The following is a 15,632-nucleotide window of genomic DNA, read 5'->3' as shown; positions in this document are numbered from 1 at the left end:
GCGAAGGAATGGCAATATATTTCCAAGTGGAGATCTGCCATCCTTACCAGGTTTGATCTACATGTGACTCGAGACCCACAGCAATGTAGTTGACTCTTAATTGTCCTCTGAAATGGTCTAATCAGCCACTCAGTTGCATCAGTAACAAAGTACTGTTGGTGTACCTACACCACATAATTGGCAGTTCAAGAAGGTGGTTCACCACCATCTCCTCAAGGGCAGTTAAGAATGGGCAATAAATGCTTACCTTGTCAGTGATATTCACGTCCCAAGAACAAATACAAAAATGTTAGTGGAGACTGAGACTACAGCATAAGTTTGAAGTCTATGGTTAGAGTAACAGCAAGTGTTGTCTTTATTTCGTGTCAAGGAGAGTATTATGAAACTTTTTATTTATCTATCTTCTGTAACTAAAACCAAAGCCTGACCCATGCTCTGTTAAGATTGTATATTCAGTTTGGTTTCAAAGAGAAGTTATAGATTCCAATAATCAGTGCACAGAGTACGTGTTGTTTTTTAATTCTTGTATTTCAATGTTAATTTTTTAGATAGCAGACAGAATTTGCTCTCCAGATCACTTAGTGAGTATGGTCAAGTGGGTATTTTCCTGGCCTCAGCACACTGTGAAAACCTCAAAAGATAACAAATAGCCAGAAAAATATCATTTTCAAATATGCTGCTGGGTTATAGCTACAGGTTAATTAAACGAGGGTCCCAACCTTACACTTTTAGATTTTGGATCTCCACAGCAGAAGTTTTCTGCTGCAGAAGTTTTCTGCTGCAGACGTTGATTGCCAGACATAGAATGTAGAAAGGGGGAGAGCAATGCATAGAGTTAATTATTCAAAACAAGATCATGTCACATAAAAGAAAAAAACCCACTTAGTCAGTACCAGGAAAAATTAGGATATAGCACCCATCTCTCAATCTGATTAGAAGGGAATTGTAACAAGTGACAATGGAAAGCTGAACTCAAAGTGTAAAGGAATCTATCTCTATTTGATATATTTAGGGCATATGGAATTACAGTTCCTATTTACACTATCTGTTAATGCAGAGAATGAAACAATGGTTTATTCAGGCACTGACTACATCTTGACTTACTGAACCAGATATTGTCACACCATTTACTGGCAATGGTAACATGAAGCTCTTCTGAATGATAGAATTACCTTCCCTCTATTCCTACTGAAGTGATGATTAACAGCAGTCTAGTGAGAGGGAGTTGGCTAGAGCAGCCTGCCAAGTACTCATTAGAGGCAAGGTTACCACGCATTCTTCCCCTGAAAATATAAACAGAGGCTGAGTAAACTCACTTATCTTTTGGGAACCAATGTAAGAGTAATAATTATTAACTTTCGACACAAAAATCAAGGTACTACAGATGCTGAAAATACTTAGCAGGTCTGGCAGCATCTGTGGAGAGAGGATCAGGGTTGTTTCAGGTTGTTAACTTTCATTAATTTACTTCCATCTGGTCAGTGCAAAAAGAAACCAAAAAAATGTCTTCCTCGTAATAATGCCAATATCATACTGAAAAGATTACCGAAACCATTTTAATTGGAGTCCCAGATGTGGGTCATTGGAGTAGTATTTGAAAACACTAAGGAATGGTGACGAATGGCATTTACTTAGTCGGGACAGAGGTCTGGCAACTCTGTGGAGCTACACTGGAAATTATAGAATATTAGGCAGAAATTGGCAGCTCTTGATTGGGAGAGGCTGTTTGAGGGTAAATCCACATCTGGCATGTGGGAGTCTTTTAAGGAACAGTTGTTAGGGCTACAGGACAGGCATGTGCCTGTAAAAAAGGATAGGAAGGATAGGAAGGGTAGGATTCGAGAACCGTGGATAACCAGGGAAATTGAGGGACTGGTCAAAAAGAAAAGAGAGGCGTATGTTAGGTCCAGGCAACTAAAAACGGAGGGAGATCTGGAGGAGTACAAAGGAAGTAGGAAAGAACTCAAACGGGGAATTAGAAGGGCAAAAAGGGGTCACGAAATGTCCTTGGCAGACAGGATTAAGGAGAATCCCAAGGCATTTTATTCATACGTTAGGAACAAAAGGGTTGTCAGGGAAAAAATCGACCTCTCAGGGACAAAGGTGGGGAATTATGCTTGGAGCCCAAAGAAGTAGGGGAGATCCTAAATGAATACTTTGCGTCGGTATTCACAAAGGAGAGGGATGTGTTGACTGGGAGTGTCATGGAGGGGAGTGTTGAACCGTTGGAGAAAATCTCCATTACAAGGGAGGAAGTGTTAGGTTTGTTAGAGAATATAAAGACTGACAAATCCCCAGGGCCTGATGGAACCTATCCAAGGCTGCTCAGGGAGACGAGAGATGAAATCGCTGGGCCTCTGACGCAAATCTTTGTCTCGTCACTGAACACAGGTGAGGTCCCAGAGGATTGGAGGATAGCTAATGTGGTCCCGTTATTTAAGAAGGGTAGGAAGGATAACCCGGGTAATTATAGGCCGGTGAGCTTGACGTCCGTGGTGGGGAAGTTGTTGGAGAAGATTCTTAGAGATAGGATGTATGCGCATTTAGAAAGGAATAAACTCATTAACGATAGTCAGCATGGTTTTGTGAGAGGGAGGTCATGCTTCACTAACTTGGTGGAGTTTTTTGAAGAAGTGACTAGAATGGTTGACGAGGGAAGGGCCGTGGATGTCGTCTATATGGACTTTAGTAAAGCGTTTGACAAAGTCCCTCATGGTAGGCTGGTGAAAAAGGTTGGATCTCATGGGATAAAGGGGGAGGTGGCTAGATGGGTGGAGAACTGGCTTGGTCACAGAAGACAGAGGGTGGTAGTGGAAGGGTCTTTTTCCGGCTGGAGGCCTGTGACTAGTGGTGTTCCGCAGGGCTCTGTATTGGGACCTCTGCTGTTTGTGATTTATATAAACGATCTGGAAGAAGGTGTAACTGGGATGATCAGTAAGTTTGCGGACGACACAAAATTGGCAGGACTTGCAGATAGTGAGGAGCATTGTCAGAGGCTACAGAAGGATATAGATAGGCTGGAAATTTGGGCAAAGAAATGGCAGATGGAGTTCAATCCTGATAAATGCGAAGTGATGCATTTTGGTAGAAATAATGTAGGGAGGAGCTACACGATAAATGGCAGAACCATAAAGGGTGTAGATACGCAGAGGGACCTGGGTGTGCAAGTCCACAGATCCTTGAAGGTGACGTCACAGGTGGAGAAGGTGGTGAAGAAGGCATATGGCATGCTTGCCTTTATAGGACGGGGCATAGAGTATAAAAGTTGGGGTCTGATGTTGCAGATGTATAGAACGTTGGTTCGGCCGCATTTGGAATACTGCGTCCAGTTCTGGTCGCCACACTACCAGAAGGACGTGGAGGCTTTGGAGAGAGTACAGAGGAGGTTTACCAGGATGTTGCCTGGTATGGAGGGGCTTAGTTATGAGGAGAGATTGGGTAAACTGGGGTTGTTCTCCCTGGAAAGACGGAGGATGAGGGGAGACTTAATAGAGGTGTATAAAATTATGAAAGGCGTAGATAGGGTGAACGGTGGGAAGCTTTTCCCCAGGTCGGTGGTGACGTTCACGAGGGGTCATAGGTTCAAGGTGAAGGGGGGGAGGTTTAACACAGATATCAGAAGGACATATTTTACACAGAGGGTGGTGAGGGCCTGGAATGCGCTGCCAGGCAAGGTGGTGGAGGCGGACACACTGGGAACGTTTAAGACTTATCTAGATAGCCATATGAACAGAGTGGGAATGGAGGGATACAAAAGAATGATCTAGTTTGGACCAGGGAGCGGCACGGGCTTGGAGGGCCGAAGGGCCTATTCCTGTGCTGTATTGTTCTTTGTTCTTGTTTGTATTGTTGTACAGAATTACAGAGCTCAAGCATCAGCTGTGTGGCAGTGCATGCTTAGCCTCTATACAAGTTATCGGAGTGTATCACAGTGGCAGTGCGTAGAGGAAATGAAGTGGATGTGGGTTTTCAAAAATAAGATAGCAGATAAAATACTTACTGGAAAGATGTTATTGAGGGGAATATTGATCAAAATAATTAGAGGATGAGAAGTATCAGGGTGGGTTTAGATTAGGTAGGCTGTGGACAAAAATACCAGACCGTACTTAATAAGCTTAGTAGTCTCTTTCTGTGCTGCAACTTCCGGACTCGTGTTCACTTCTCATATCTTTGATTATTGCTTTTTTTCAAGCAAATATCCAAATCCCTTTTCAAAAGGAACTGATGAAACTTTGTTTAATAACAGCACGAGGCAGAGAATTCCACATTTTAAACGTTTTCCAATTTCCACGTGTTTAATGACCACAAATATCTACACTTATACTTAATATTGTGATTTACAGAGACACTGAGAAATATTCCTCACATTTTAACTCCTATGAGGGGATGTCCACAGGTACCAGCTGCCCTCTCACACCTCACTCAAACTGACCATTATATGAATTTAGAGAGTGAATGTCAATAAATCATTACTCCATCATGAAAGTGCATAATGGCCAAGCTCAATCTTCATGGGGTGTGCATTGGGCAAATCTCCAGCAGGTTTCACTCGGTGAATATCAGGACAGAACCCCTGGTAAATTATCCTAACCCTGGGATACCAAGAGCTCCTGTAATATCCTGCAGTATCCTGTTAGCAGGCACCTGCTAATTCAGTTCAGAATAGTGATCACACTTGGAAATAAGAAAAGACACTTGTTTAAGAATAATTTATTAAAATGATTAATCAGACAATAATAAATGGAGCATAAAAAGAGACAAAAACAACATTACAACATGTACACAGGCACTAGTCTTTAATAAAAATAAAATACCTATTATGTAATTTAAGGAAAGCCTCACTCTGTATAAAAATAGTATATAACTTATTTCAAATATATATAAATATGGAAAATAAAAGAGACCCAGTAACAGAAATTGGGGCTGCATTGAGGGTGGGGAGACAGACCTGGTACTTCCACCAATACAGCTCACCAAATAACTCACAAAAAAGACCATCAAGTTTGTTTTGGTGGAATTCCACAGGACATAAATAATCTCATCTAATCAAACAAACTGAATTATTCTGCTGCCATTAACCAATTGCTATTATAAATTTTAACAGGTGATATTAAATCCTGACCAAAATTGAGAGTGCAATTTCTCATTTTAGTTTTAAAGGCCCATTATTTCACAAACTAAACCTGATCAAAGGTGCCATTATTAAAAATCTATAAAACAGACTAGGAAGTATTAAATTAGCCAACATACATCCCAAAATATTCCAATCATGTCACTTTGCTCTCTTAGAAAAACACTAACACATCTCAAAGCACTCTACATACAATGATTTATAGCAAATATTTGCACACTGCAAACTCGCAATGAATGACCAACTTATCTGTTTTTTGGTTGTATTGACTGAGGGAGAAATGGCCAGATCAGCAGGTTCCCTGCTCCTCTTTAAATCATGCTTTGGGATCGTTAGCACCATCTCCTACGCTGGAAGAGGCAGGCAGACAGGTATATGAAGGACAGCACCTTCTACATCTCCCTCAGTACGGTTAGCATAGACTGGGGACTCAAACGCTCGGCAGGGAACTCAACTCAAACTTCTGGCCCAAAGATAAGTCTGTCACCAAACTGACTGAAAAGCTAATGCTGCAGTTTGTCTGTTGGTATACGGTCTGTTGGTATATGGAAAGAATAGTTTTCACACCAGCTAGTATACACAAAGAATTGTCACTTTTCCAAGAACTCATTACCAGAGAAAATTCCAGGCAGCCTGCTGGTATTTTCACCTAATTCAGTCAGCAGGCAAGGCTTCTCACTTTCAACACACACTCTAATAACAGCACCAATTATTCCCCCCCAATTCAACTCTATAGTCATAACGTATGAGAAAATGTACAGGATAGGAACTGTGTGATATTCCATTCAGGTGACTCGAGGAGAAATTTAGCTCCGTAAACTGGTTGATAATATGGCAAATGTTGAAAGTGAATTCTTTGTTTCCGTTATTAAGCCAAGCTAAACAAATGCTACATACATTATGCTTCTGTCACAGGGTACATCTGTATGGGTTGATGGATTTTCCTTCAGGTGGATGATGGCTCCAATGGGACAGTGGATTGGCTGAACTATACAAAATGTCTGCAAATTCGCAGCATATAAAATCGCTTTGCACACACACACACACAAACAATGTAGCAAGCACCATATCACATGAATCATTTGAAAAACTAAAATCCCATCTTCACCTGCACCTGTACAAATAAAATCTCATCCCTCTTCTCCCGACATCGCCACAGATAGTATTATCAGGTGCCTCATACCTGTTCAGTTTTTTGTTGCATGACACAGAGAAGCCCTGATGAAAACGGAGAAATTAATTGGAAAAAAAATAAAAGGTTGGCCATGGCTGTGCCACAAAGTGGCGAGATTTCAGCAAGACCATAAGATATAGGAGTAGAATTAGGCCATTCGGTCCATCGAATCTGCTCTGCCATTCAATCATGGCCGATAAGTTTCTGAACCCCATTCTCCCGTCTTTTCCTGTAACCTTTGATCCCCTTACCAATCAAGAACCTATCTATCTCGGTCGCAGATATACTCAGTGACCTGGCCTCCAGAGCCTCCTGTGGCAATGAATTCCATAGATTCACTACCCTCTGGCTGAAGAAATTCCTCCTCATCAGCAGCATTCCACTAAGATGAGGAGGGACAATCAACGAGGATTACTGCACATTACAGCATTCCACGGCCAACCGAGGGATCTGTTTTCATCGATGATTTGGCCGGTCTTAATGTTTACCCAGATCTATCTGTCATGGATGTTATTTAATTACAGCTGTAGGCCCTGTAGCTTTAGGAGAGACTTTTACTGATGGTACAGTTGCTGGGATAAACCCAGTCCCTGGCAGAAAGCAAAAACACTTAGAAATGCCACAGCTTACTGTGAAGCCAAAAAAAGCTGTTAGCGGCTGCAAATTGGCACATTTCAGATTTCATTTGTTTTTTGCACAAGTTGATGCTCCATGGACAGGGTTTCTAGCAGGAAAACTCACACTGATTTACAATGGTTACTCTCAGTTTCATTGGTGGGGGAGCTACATTTGTTCTTTATCCCACTACAGCACCCCTGGTCATTCTACTGATGGGAGTGTTTTAGCTTTTATTAAGTAGGTTCTCAGACACGTCATGCAATTAAGAATCTTTTAACCATCCATTTCTCTTTCTCTTTCTGTCTCATGTTAATCTCTATGGAACTTTCCAAGGATCCATCATTGGCCCTCCAACTCTTCACTTAGATGATGACCCTCAGTGACCCCACCTCCTGATAGGGGACCAGGCTCTGTGTACACAATGATGAACCTGGCTCTAATTCTCCATTGACCACCTTGGTATGGTCAAACTGTCTATCTGACATCCAGGATGAAATTTTACCGGCACGTCCGCCCGAGGTTTGTACGATCCGGCCCGAGGCCAATGGAGAATGTTGTTCTCCGAGCCTTGCCCGCCCCCTGAATTAGGGCGGGCGTGCCAGTAAAATTCCAGTCCCAGTCTCTGATAAACTCACCACTAAATTCTCACTGTCATCACTGACTGAAAATGGAGGTGAGAAACTTAAAATAATTCATATCAGTTGAAGAAAAGTACCAGAAAAATTAAAGGAACTAAGACCAACAAATTCCCTAAAACTGATGGCCTACATCCCCGAGTTCAATAAAAGGTTCTATAAAAGATGGCTACAGACACAGTGGATGCACTGCTCCTGACATTTCAAAATTCCCTTGGTTCTAGAACTGTCTCAGAGGCCTGAAAAGTCAGCAAACATACGTAAACCTGTTATTAGAGGAAGAAGGGAGAGAGAAAACAGGAAATGTACGTCAGTCATCAGGAACATTTCTGGAATCTATTATTAAGGATGTGTTGACAAGGCAACTGGAAAATCGTAATATGATTAGGCAGAGCCAACATGTATTATATCGTGTCTGACAAATTTATTAGCGTTTTAGAGGATGTAATTAAAGAGGAACCAGCAGATGTTGTATATATAAAAGGCATTTGACAGTGCACACAAAAAGGTTATCAAAAAAGGGCTCATGGGATTGGAGGCAATATATTAGCGTGGCTCGAGGATTGGTCAGTGCACATGTCTAAATCCTGTGTCTGGCATGTGTTCCTACCACCAAAGTTCCCTGTCCATTCCTTCTGTCATCTCATTCTCTCAGCGTATCTTTCAAGATTGCAGTATATGAGGAGTTTGACAGAGTAGACACTGAGAACCAGTGTTCACTGGCAGTTCCAAAGAAGAATCATAGAATGCTATGGTGCAGAAGGAGGCCATTCAGCCCATCGAGTCTGCACTGACCACAATCCCACCTAGACCCTATCCCCATAACCCCCATGCATTTACCCTAGCTAGTCCCCCTGACACTAAGGGGTAATTTTAGCATGGCCAATGCACCTAACCTGCACATCTTTGGACTGTGGGAGGAAACTGGAGTACTTGGAGGAAACCCACGCAGACATGGGGAGAATGTGCAAACTCCACACAGACAGTGACCCGAGCCGGGAATCGAACCTGGGTCCCTGGCACTGAGGTGGCAGTGCTAACCACTGTGTCACCCATCATTGGACTCGATGCTGGCAGACCTGCTGAGTTTTTTTTCCAGCAATTTGTTTCTATTCCACGGACAGGAGGGTCAGTAACCAAAGGGATAGATCAAAGAATTGGCAGAGGGTGAGAGCAGGGGTACTTTTCCTTGCTCTTGAGTTCTGATGATCTGCTTGAAAGATGTGATGAAAGCGTCTCAATAGTAACTTTCAAAAGGGAATAACCTAACAAGTGAAAAGCTTCAGAGCTGGAAAGACCCGGGGAGTGGGACTAATCAATAACTGTTTTAGTCAGCTAGTATGGGCAAGATGTGCCAAATGGTCTCTTTGTATAATTCTAGAACAAGAATAAAAACATTTATGCCGCAGCAATGTTGAAGCAACATGCTGAATGGCGTGGCTCCCAGAACTGCAGCAAGGAAAGATTGTTCATCAACTCCCAGTCCAGAAGTGGTCCTGATGTCACTACTGCCGCAGTACACTAATTAGATGATGGAAGGTAAAAGAGAACTGTACGTATCGGATATCTGCTATAAACAGTAATGACTGTAAAAACACAGCTGGTTCCTCCAAAGAATAATAAAGACAGGTTAATGTTTGTAATCTAGTATTCGTGAGGGACCTACTACCAAAATAATGTTTTTTTTCCTATTTTCAGATACTGGCTATTTATTTCCAGCATTTTGGTTTGTAGAACGTTATCTTAATTTCAGTGATGAATTCCTAATTGTTGGAGAGCTTGTATTTATTGCACAAAGCAAATCCCATCACCCCCCCATTCCTAAACAATCCATCCCAAAATAATATAAAGAGGTGAAACAACAGAAGTAAGATAAATAAAAGCAAGAATAAAAACTCTGAGTCAGAAAGGCGATGAGATGGTACAAACTCACAGGACATTCATTGTAGCACCTCAAGTTGATAAGGCTGTAAAAATTAACCTCTTGAGAGATAATGATGAGGCTATATAGAATCTTAGTGCGATCTCAGAGTAGAGTGTGCAGTATTAGATTCCGCACTATAGGCAGGACATTGAAGCTCCAGGGAGCACACAATTCAGGTTTACGAGGATGCTGGGAAAATACTAAAACATGTGCAGTTCCTTGTTGAGTGGTATGATAGAAATATTTAAAATGATAAAGTGAGAGATAATGAAGCAGATTAGAGGAGGTGGCTCAGGAGATAGAACCACACTGCCTCGAATAGTGAAGAAAACCGAGAACACGTCCCATTAATAAAAGATTCATTGTAAAAGAAACAATTATGTAAGGAATTGTGGCTTTGAACTGAACTCCCAGAATTCAGTGATTGAGGAAGCAATGATGGTTGTTGCTGATGTGGGTGAAGGGAAAAGAGACAGGATGGGTAACGGTGATACACATCATTTGCTCATGTGAGGGGAATGGGAGTATAGATTGGGGAGGGTGATTCCCCCAGCCCGCTGCCCTGCTCTAGCAGCACAGCGGGCCGGGAGAACGAGGTGGAGGCCGTTTAGCAGCCTTCCCGCTGGATTTCCGGCATTGTCAGCTCCATGCCAGAAATCGGCACGGAGTTGAATAAATTATTTAAATGATGATTTTAAATGTGATTGGCGGGCTTGGGACTGAAGTCTGCAGGCCCGCGAGTGTCATTCCCACCTCTGCAACATCCCATCCCCCACCACTGCCACCACCACCCCCGCCAGGAGTGTTTCACTCCAGCAGGGTTTACAACAGTTCCCCACCAGCGGGGAGCTGGCAGCCCGACCCCACTGGAGTGAAGGGGAGGCATGGAGGCCCCCCCGAAGGTCAGGGGTAAGAGGGGATGCCCCAGGGCATTGCCAGCTTGGCAGTGCCAGCCTGGCCCCCTGGCACTGCCCAAGAGGCAAAGTGGCAATGCCCAGGGGGCATCTTGGCACTGCCCACTGGGCAATGTCCTGATCCATTTCTGTGTTGTTCCAATTCTGGTGCACCCACAGTGTAACACAGTGTGAGTAAATAAAGCGGCTCTTGCTGCTGATGTCTGGGTTTGTTGGAAAGTGGGTCTAGAAGTCACAAAGCAGTTATTAAAAAAAAGGGGGGGAGCTGGGAACAAACTTTAATCAAAATTACAAAAACACCAAATTAAACTTGCTATTAGCGCAGGCAGAGTACGTGTAGAAAAAACTTAACCACCACCTCATTCAAAAGCAGCAGCTGGAAATTAAGAGTCTCAATGGACCCTGCACGTTAATCTTCACCAATATTGCCCGTGTCTTAAACACTAAACTGCCAGTTTCTTAGTTGGAAAGGAATGGAAGAGTAGGCAGCAGGCCCTCACCGGGCTGGGAGGGAGTCAGCGGCAAAATATTTTGCTGTGCAAGATGTAAGTAAGATGTGAAATTAAGGGAGAAGATGATGGGAGGCAGCAATGTGAGGAAACGGGCATGAGGGGGAAGCGAGAGACGGGCGCAAAGGGGAGGAGAGAGAGGGGGATGAGGGAGGGAGAGAGGGGGATGAGGGGGGGAGAGAGAGGGGGATGAGGGGGAGGAGCGGGGAGAGAGAGGCCTCACAAAAGGTTGCTGAAGAAGATTGGGTCACACGGAGTTGGGGGTAGGGTGTTAGCGTGGATTGGGGATTGGCTATGCGCCAGGAAGCAGAGAGTCAGAATAAATGGGTGCTTTTCTGGTTGGCAGATGGTAACTAGTGGCGTGCCGCAGGGATCGGTACTGGGGCCTCAACTATTTACCATTTATATAGACGATCTGGAGGAGGGGACTGAGTGTAGGGTAACAAAGTTTGCAGACGACACAAAGATAAGTGGAAAAGTGAATCGTGTGGAGGGCGTAGAAGGTCTGCAGAGAGATTTGGACAGGCTGAGTGAGTGGGCGAGAATCTGGCAGATGGAGTATAACGTTGACAAATGCGAGGTTATTCACTTTGGAAGAAATAATAGCAAATTGAATTATTATCTAAATGGAAAGAAATTACAACATGCTGCTGTGCAGAGGGACCTGGGGGTCCTTGTGCATGAGACGCAAAAACCCAGTCTGCAGATGCAACAGGTGATCAAGAAGGCAAATGGGATGTTGGCCTATATCGCAAGGGGGATAGAAAATAAAAGCAGAGATGTCTTGCTGCATCTGTACAGGGCATTGGTGAAGCCGCAGCTGGAATACTGTGTGCAGTATTGGTCCCCTTATTTGCGGAAGGATATATTGGCCTTGGAGGGAGTGCAGAGAAGGTTCACCAGGTTGATACCAGAGATGAGGGGTGTTGATTATGAGGAGAGACTGAGCAGATTGGGTTTGTACTCGTTGGAATTTAGAAGGCTGAGGGGAGATCTTATAGAGACCTATAAGATAATGAAGGGGCTGGATAGGGTAGAGGTGGAGAGATTCTTTCCACTTAGAAAGGAAACTAGAAATAGAGGGCACAGCCTGGAAATAAAGGGGGGTCAGTTTAGGACAGAATTGAGGAGGAACTTCTTCTCTCAGAGGGTGGTGAATCTCTGGAATTCTCTGCCCACTGAAGTGGTGGAGGCTACCTCGTTGAATATGTTTAAATCACGGATAGATGGATTCCTGATCGGTAAGGGAATTAGGGGTTAAAGGGATCAGGCGGGTAAGTGGAACTGATCCACTTCAGATCAGCCATGATCTTATTGAATGGCGGGGCAGGCTCGAGGGGCTAGATGGCCTACTCCTGCTCCTATTTCTTATGTTCTTATGTTCTTAGGAGAGAGATGGGGATGAGGGGAGGAGAGAGGGGGGGATGGGGTGGAAGTAAGAGAGGGGGATGAGGGGTAGGAGAGGGAGGTGGATGAGGGGGACAGAGAGGGGGATGAGGGGGAGAGAGAGAGGGGGATGAGGGGGAGAGAGAGGGGGATGAGGCAGAGGAGAGAGGGGGGATGAGGGAGGGAGAGAGGGGGATGAGGGGGAGAGAGAGGTGGATGAGGGGGAGAGAGAGGGGGATGAAGCAGAGGAGAGAGAGGGGGATGAGGGAGTGAGGGGGATGAGGGAGTGAGGGGGATGAGGGAGGGAGAGAGGGGGATGAGGGGGAGGAGAGGGGGATGAGGGGGACAGAGTGGGAGGGGGACGAGGTGGAGGAGAGAGAGGGGGATGAGGGGGAGAAGAGGGGGATGAGGGGGAGAGGGGGATGAGGCGGAGGAGAGAGAGGGGGATGAGGGGGGGAGAGAGGGGGGATGAGGGGGGGAGAGAGAGGGGGATGAGGGGGAGGAGAGAGAGGGGGATGAGGAGGGGAGAGAGAGGAGGATGAGGGGGGAGAGAGAGGGGGATGAGGGGGGGGAGAGAGAGGGGGATGAGGCGGAGGAGAGAGAGGGGGATGAGGAGGGGAGAGAGAGGGGGATGAGGGGGAGGAGAGAGAGTGAGATGAGGGGGGGAGAGGGAGGGTGATGAGGGGGGAAGAGAGAGGGGGAATGAGGGGGGAGAGAGAGGGGGATGAGGAGGGGAGAGAGAGGGGGATGAGGGAGGGAGAGAGGGGGATGAGGGGGAGGAGGGGGATGAGGGGGACAGAGAGGGAGGGGGACGAGGCGGAGGAGAGCGAGGGGGATGAGGTGGAGGAGCGAGAGGGGGATGAGGGGGAGAGAGAGAGGGATGAGGTGGAGGAGAGAGGTTGGATGAGGAGCGGAGAGAGAGGGGGATGATGGGGGGAGAGAGAGGGGGATGGGGGGGGAGAGAGAGGGGGATGAGGAGGGGAGAGAGAGGGGGATGATGGGGGGAGAGAGAGGGGGATGAGGGGGGGAGAGAGAGGGGGATGAGGCGGAGGAGAGAGAGGGGGGATGAGTGGGAGAGAGAGGGGGATGAGGAGGGGAGAGAGAGGGGGATGAGGGGGGGAGAGAGAGGGGGATGAGGGGGGGAGAGAGAGGGGGATGAGGGGGGAGAGAGAGGGGGATGAGGGGGATGAGGGGGGGAGAGAGGGGGGAGAGAGAGGGATGAGGAGGGGAGAGAAAGGGGGATGAGGGGGGGAGAGAGAGGGGGATGAGGGGGGGAGAGAGAGGGGGATGAGGGGGAGGAGAGAGAGGGGGATGAGGGGGAGGAGAGAGAGGGGGATGAGGGGGAGAGAAAGGGGGATGAGGGGGAGAGAGGGGGGGATGAGGGGGAGAGAGAGGGGGATGAGGTAGCGGAGAGAGAGCGGGATGAAGGAGGGAGAGAGGGGGATGAGGGGGAGAGAGAGAGGGGAATGAGGGGAAGATAGAGGGGGTGATGGGGGAGAGGAGACAGATGGGTGCGACGGGGAGAGAGGAGGAGATGAGGCAGAGCAGAGAGAGGGGGATGGAGGGGGGATAGAGAGGGGGATGGGGGGGGGGATAGAGAGGGGGATGAGGGGGAGAGAGAGGGGGATGGGGGGGGATAGAGAGGGGGATGAGGGGGAGAGAGAGGGGGATGAGGGGGAGGAGAGAGATGGGTGCGAGGGGGAGGAGAGGCGGGGATGAGGAGGGTATTAGGGTATCGATTGAGTTGACGGGCTGATGGGGATGGCTGAGGGGAGGTGACGGGCATGAGGCAGGAGGAAGGCAGTCGACCAAGTGGGAAGTTGGATGGCCAGGTGGCGGGGAGGGGGTGGATATCGAGGTGCAGAGGGCCTGTTGGAGGAGCGCGGGGGTGGGGATTGTGAGAGGCAGCACGTCGAGGAGGGATGTGTGCTGAGTGGGTGATGGACAAAGGCAAGGGTGCAGAGCGGGAGAAAGGTGGGGAGGTCATGGATGGTAAGGCAAGGGTGGAGGATGAGGGGGAGATACTGGGGAGTGCGGTGGGGGGGGGGCAGAGGAGGTGGTAAGAAAAGGCTGGGTGTGAGGTGGGTTGGGGCAATTGGGGAGGGGCATGAGGATAGATGGGGTGCAGCCAGTGAGGGAGGATAGTGAGGGAGGGTGGGGACAGTGAGGGAGGGTGGGGGCAGTGAAGAAAGATGGGGGCAGTGAGGTGGGGGGGACAGTGAGGGAGGGGGTGGAACAGTGAGGGAGGGGGCAGTGAGAGGGGACTGTGAGGGAGGGGGCAGTGAGGGAGGGTGGGGGCAGTGAGGGAGGGTGGGATCAGTGAGGGAGGGTGGGGTCAGTGAGGGAGGGTGGGGTCAGTGAGGAAGGGGGGACAGTGATGGAGGGGGACAGTGGGGGCAGTGAGGGAGGGAGGATAGTGAGGGAGGGTGAGGACAGTGAGGGAGGGTGAGGGCAGTGAGGGAGGGTTAGACAGTGAGGGCAGTGAGGGTGGGAGGATAGTGAGGGAGGGTGGGGACAGTGAGGGACGGGGCAGTGAGGGAGGGTGGGGATAGCGAGGGAGAGTGGGGGCAGTGAGGGACGGTGGGGGCAGTGTGGGAGGGGGCCAGTGTGGGAGGGGGGCAGTGAGGGAGGGGGGCACTGAGGGAGGATGGGAGGTAGTGAGGGAGGGTGGGGGCAGTGAGGGAGGGTGGGGGGACAGTGAGGGAGGGTGGGGGCAGTGAGGGAGGGTGGGGGACAGTGAGGGAGGGTGGGGGCAGTGAGGGAGGGAGGGGGGGCAATGGGGGCAGTGATGGAGGGGGGGCCAGTGAGGGAGGGTGGGGGCAGTGAGGGAGGAGGGCAGTGAGGGAGGGGGGCCAGTGAAGGAGGGTGAGGGCAGTGGGGGCAGTGAGGGAGGGGGGACTGTGGGAGCAATGAGGAAGGGTGGGGGGTAGTGAGGGAGGGTGGGGGCAGTGGGGGAAGTGAGGGAGGGGGGACAGTGAGGGCAGTCAGGGAGGGGGGACAGTGGCTGGTGAAGGGAAATGTGCTTGAGAGGAACATAGAGAGTTTTGGTTCAAGGACATGGGTAAGTATGAGGAGTGAATGAGATTGAGATCCAAGTGTTCTGTCAGTGACGGCTGTAATGCATTGGATAGCAGCACACTCGGGGCACAAGGCAAAATGTCAGATTGGGAACAAAAGCAAGGAAACACCATTCAACTCATTATTTTCCATCGCAGTTCTGGCAAAATTACAGCCTGCAAACCAAAACTTATCGTCCCTTTCTCTGCTCAATGCCCATACCCACTACTCTTCCACAATACACAGAGCAAGAAGAGATCATTTTAACCAAAGAAGCTGATAAA

The sequence above is a fragment of the Mustelus asterias genome, unplaced genomic scaffold (genome assembly GCF_964213995.1).
Source record: "Mustelus asterias unplaced genomic scaffold, sMusAst1.hap1.1 HAP1_SCAFFOLD_1364, whole genome shotgun sequence".
Lineage (NCBI taxonomy): Eukaryota > Metazoa > Chordata > Chondrichthyes > Carcharhiniformes > Triakidae > Mustelus > Mustelus asterias.
The sequence above is the reverse complement of the archived record's forward strand: the minus strand, read 5'-3'. Positions refer to the sequence as shown.